We start from the raw sequence: 5,628 nt of genomic DNA, 5'->3' as shown, positions 1-5,628 counted from the left end.
GGCCACTGATTGCTTCATCACGATTTAGTGGCTGGTCGCAATTGGCGATGAACGACGACACATGTACTGATCGGCGCTTTTAATGTGTTCCGATCCCGAAATTCCATGCCACTCCTGTTGTCGACCATCAGGCGGCTGGCACTTTTGGAGATTTCTTCTTTTCCGCCCGGCATTTTTGGGGATTTCCTCTTTTCCGCCCGCTGGACGGAAAAAGGTTGCTTTTGAACGCTTCAACCGTGGTCGAAAACCAAACTTTCGGTGCAGGCGTGACAAAAAAATATTTTAGGTACAATATTTTATGTACGTATACATAATTAATTTGTAATTATAATAGTTGAGTTTTCGTCATTTACTTCATTTTATTTGTATATTTAATTTGGTTTTGTTAAACGCATATCAACATATGCAATGCAATAGAAATGGCATGGCTAACGTTCATACAAAATTTAAATCGAAGAACAGTATTTATGAATATAATTAGATTAATACATTTCTAAATTTATTAAAATATCTAAAAATTATAAGCTTACGCAGCCATGAAACAATGAATCAAATACGTTATACCGTTGATTATGAATACTAATATAGTATGTATAATAAACGGTTATACACTTATACGTAAATATTATAATATATAAACCGTTGGTATAAAAAAAAATAATTACCGAAATGGTAAATTATAGTTCATATTCACAGTCGTTTAATCCCCAATTAAATAACGAACATTGTACTACATATATTATATAAACCGTACAATTTCAAATATTAGGTATGTTAAGAAAACACATCAGTCAAATTTTCCAAGAAAGTTAAACATTTTTTAGAAAAATACAATAAAAATAATGTTCAAGCTTTTGGGTAATATTATTATATGTGTTAAGGTGAATGACGACATTTGGTGAATGTCACATTCACCGAAATTTCTGGTGAATGTCAATTTCTTCTTAGATATAGACATTCACTAGTGAACGTTGACATGCACTATCTGTTTTTGATGAATGTTAACATTTTGTAAAAAAAGATGAATACCTAATGATAAGTTAATTTTTACAAACTAATTAACCATAAGTTGTTTTATTTTATATTATAAAAATTATTTGTTGCAACGAGATAAACTATTATGACATTTTGAATTACATAAAACGCCCGAGGATATACAACTACACTTCTGCGATATACACTTTGCCTTAAAATTGCATCTCAAATAACCCTGTCTTTACGACGATCCCTTTTTTCGGGACTTTTTGTTTCCTTTGACATTGAACACACAAGCTCAAAAATAATGTAACTGATTCATATGTTATATTTTTATATTTTGTTTGTAATTCACTAATTACACGGGTTCATCCTCCGTGGCCTGTTTGATATGGACATCATGGATAATATCAAATACATTTTAATTTTTCACGAAGTAAATTATTTTTGTTTTGCCAGGTTTCAATGGAACATAAAGTTGGTTGAGAGACGTTATTTTAACGACATCATATCTTTTCAATGACTTGCGTTGCTTATTTTCTTTCCCCTTAAACTTGAGAACGTCTTCAACACATTTGTTATATTTTTCAGTACTCAAATAAAAATTGTTGTCTTCTCTTTTGTACTTAATATAGCGTTCAATTTCTGCACGTTTGAATAGACTTTGCGGGCCCGTTCATGATTACTGAAAGACGGCGCAAAAATGCACGGTCAATCAAATGCTATCTGTCTGTATTTATATGTATAGCGGTAAAAGCAGTGCATATAGAAGTGGTAGCCGATTTATCGACCGAAGCCTTTCTGGCGGCTCTCCAGAGGTTTGTTGCTCGTCGTGGGAAACCGTCCGATATATATTCAGACTGTGGCACAAATTTCAAAGGAGCTGACCAGCAACTACGTAATTAGGAGGGATAATATGGGAGGCCGCCGTGAAATCAGCTAAATATCACATAAAGCGGCACTCAACGACTAACTTTCGAGGAAATGACTACACTAGCAGCGAGAGTAGAAGCCGTCTTGAACTCGCGACCATTAGTCGCCCCGTCAGCAGATCTAAATGATTATCGGGCGCTGTCACCAGGCGATTTTTTAATTGGCCCCCCGTTAGTGGATATACCGAAATCTAACGTCACAGCAGTTGCACAAAATAGATTGGCGCGGTGGGAGTTACTCCGACAGATGTACCAATCATTTTGGAAGCGTTGGTGTACCGAATACCTTACATCATTACAAGGTCGATCTAAATGGTGAGACAACAAACCAAATATTAAGGTTGGTGATTTAGTATTGGTGCATCAGCCTAACCAACCACCCATTCAGTGGAAACTTGGTCGGATCGAACATACGCACCCAGGTTCAGATGATGGAGTAGTACGAGTTGCGGCAGTACGTAGGTACTGCCACCGGAACATTAGTGAGACCAGTGGTTAAACTAGCTATACTTCCTATCAAATCTCAATAATCCTGTCCTTCATTTATTATTTAAGTTCTTCTTTTTATGTCGTGTGTTAATTATACGTGCGACATTTTCACTTACACCACCAGTGGTGTGGTAATATTAAAATTGTTTTGTTTCTACTACTGTCCTATTTTTAAAATGTATGTATTGTAAAAAGAAGTAGTGTAATTTTGTATTATTGTACTATTAATCATTGTGTTAGTATCACCCGAGTATGGACTTGACTTACAATTCTTGAAAGTCCTATGTCTTTCAATGGGGGAGTATGTTGAGTACAGAGTGATAACCCGCCGCCTGACTTATACGGCTTCAAAGACGGTCGACATAGCGGTCTAAGAAGGTCGTCGTCGTCGAACCTTGGAACATGCACGTCGTTGAGCTGTGTCTCGTGCGGTTTTGCGCTTTGCGGAGTAATTTCAGTTTCTTAAGTTTCTTATTTACTTAAACAAAACATGCGTTGTTCCTCGATCGCCACCATATCCACATTGGACTACATAATATACAAGCGCTGGTCAACGGGAAGTTTTATCATTCATTGCCACCATCGATTATTCATACACGGGTGTTGTGAGTCGGCTTTACGCCAATAATTATTGTCAATTTATTATTATTGAATTTGTTAGTATTATAATATTTAAAACTACTGTGTCCAAGCTACTAACATAGTTCATAAGCAGGGTTGTACAAGTATTATTATTATTTGAGTATTGAAAATATCAATCCAAATTAATATATTATGAGCATTGTATTTATTGGTTAGCGACAGTATCCGGTATAATTAAAATTCATCCGCACACGACGAAACTATTCTCCGTGGTTGATAATCCGGAATAGTACGTCAAACAATATTATCATTATTGTATTTATGGCTTAGAAGTATTTTTTTAGGAGCCCCCACCCCAAAATTAAACCCTGAATCCACCACTATGCATCAACGGAGCGCGAGAGTGAACAGCTTTGTATCAGTGTATCACATACTCATAAGCGAGCCAATAAATACTAAAATGACCTCTGATTTCAGATACAATTATAAGCAAAAGAGTCCCGAACTTATATTATAAGACTGTGCTATACATTAATGTTAACCAACCTTAATTAATTATAGATATCACCACTAGTGTTATAATTATGTAATTACTAGCAAGTTAAAATTGTCAAAAAAAAAAAAACTGTAATTCTGTATATATTTGTAGATAGATAGTCTACGTAGGCTAGGAATATCTTATTACATAACTAGCTGATCCCGTGCACTTCGTTGTCTGTTAAATGTACCAACTTTGTACAATTCGTTATTCGGTGTATGGTGTTCAAAATGTATCTTAATTTTTTCGTTTCCCGGAATAAAAATTCTGATTAGCAGCAGTATATTAACAGGTAGGTATTCTACCTACGGTAGATCGCGGACCCCGTGCTGTTTGTACGTAAGTGTATGATTTAACTCTAAAGTATCAAAGTTATACCAAGTTTGTCGTACCTATTCCACCTATGGTGGATTAATATAATAAATTAATACAAAATCCTAACCTAACATAACTACAAATATCAGATGAATAAAAAAACCAAATTTAACCATTCTTAAATTAGTCTGTCTTCTTCCCAGAGGTTTAATCTACACACAAACATTCATACCAAGATGAACCCGTGTCGTGTTTACTCCGTTGTCCGTAAACAATTGCAACTTAAAAAAGTTATGATTGTTCAACTGTTTTTGGGTGTAACTTGCTTCAATGTTCAATAATTTGATTTAGTGCTAGCTTGTACCTGATCTGCCCAAATAACCAATGGAAACCAATAATGAAATACTAATTTATACTGTAGACTGTAACCAATGGCAACTATTTAAAAAATAAATAAAAATAAAATGTCCAATTCCATCGTGAATCTCAAGATCCCTGTTTGAGCACCTCTTTAAAATGCAAATTTCGAAAAATCCTTTCTTAGTGCCCGATGAATATATTATAAAAATTTATCCTCGAAATTTCAAGTCGATAACTCAAATAGGCTCTGCGTTGATTATTGGTAAAGTACACTTTCCTTTATATATATAGATATAATAATAATAATAATAATAATAATAAAAAAGCTATTAATATGGTTTTCTTTATGAGATCGTAATTATTTAGATAGATCGTCCGACTTGAAATTTGTCTTTTAAGAGGATAGATAATTTGGTGAGTTTAGATAGTTTAGGCTGCTACCGGTTCGGGAAGCACTACGTTCACAGCAGCGCTAATGTCGTTTTCGTCGTACGCATACGCATACGTTTAGCAGCATCCATTGTATCATATTGTAGTGTTGTAGTTTCATATTTTTTTAATAAATATATATGGTAGGGATGTGATTTAGTGTATTTTGTTCATGGTGTAATTAGGGATTGGAATAAGGGGCTGGTTAATTTGGGGACTTCAGATTTAGTTATATGCGATATGACTTTCTTAAATATACTTTAATAAACTCATAAACCTAAAAAGTAGAAATTATGGTTTAATATTATTGCCATCTCATTACATTTTTTAATTATTAATATAACATAGAAATTATAAATGTATTAATAAGTTAATAGATAAATGTCTACCGATAAATTATAAAATATGTCCCTCAGCTTATATAAACATTTAGGTTCAACCTTCACCATTATTAATCAAATAGTACAAATCGCGTTGAATAATAAATAAATAAAGTAATAAGCATACATTTAACTAAATTATATTTGTTTTTCACGTCAACCATTTTTTGTAGTAATAATATTTAATTCATTGTATCCAAATATAAATGTATTAGTGAATACATTAAAACAATCGCTATAATTCAGTAAACATCAGTTAAGTCAGTTAAGTCATCAGCAATCAGTTAATACCAAAAATCTTAAGACACTAACTTTTTTTTTTTACTACATTTGTAAATAAAAGTAATTATGAGTGTAAGATCAATATTAAATAAATTTAACAAAGTTTTTTTGATTTGTGGTATTGGTAGTATAAAATTCAACCAGGGCAATTTTAAGACTACAGTGTTGTTTTATATGTGGCGATATATATTAATTTATTTTGGTTTGTATAATTTCTACGAGATCAACCTATGGGTAGGTAATAACTTTCTTAGAATTTCTTTTTTTAATAGTTTCATGTGATAAACCATAAATGATAAATTGATAATTTCATAACGCGAATAACATGATGAATTTAATGTCACGA

This window comes from Acyrthosiphon pisum, chromosome A1 (assembly GCF_005508785.2).
Source record: "Acyrthosiphon pisum isolate AL4f chromosome A1, pea_aphid_22Mar2018_4r6ur, whole genome shotgun sequence".
Classification (NCBI taxonomy): Eukaryota; Metazoa; Arthropoda; class Insecta; order Hemiptera; family Aphididae; genus Acyrthosiphon; species Acyrthosiphon pisum.
The sequence above is the reverse complement of the archived record's forward strand: the minus strand, read 5'-3'. Positions refer to the sequence as shown.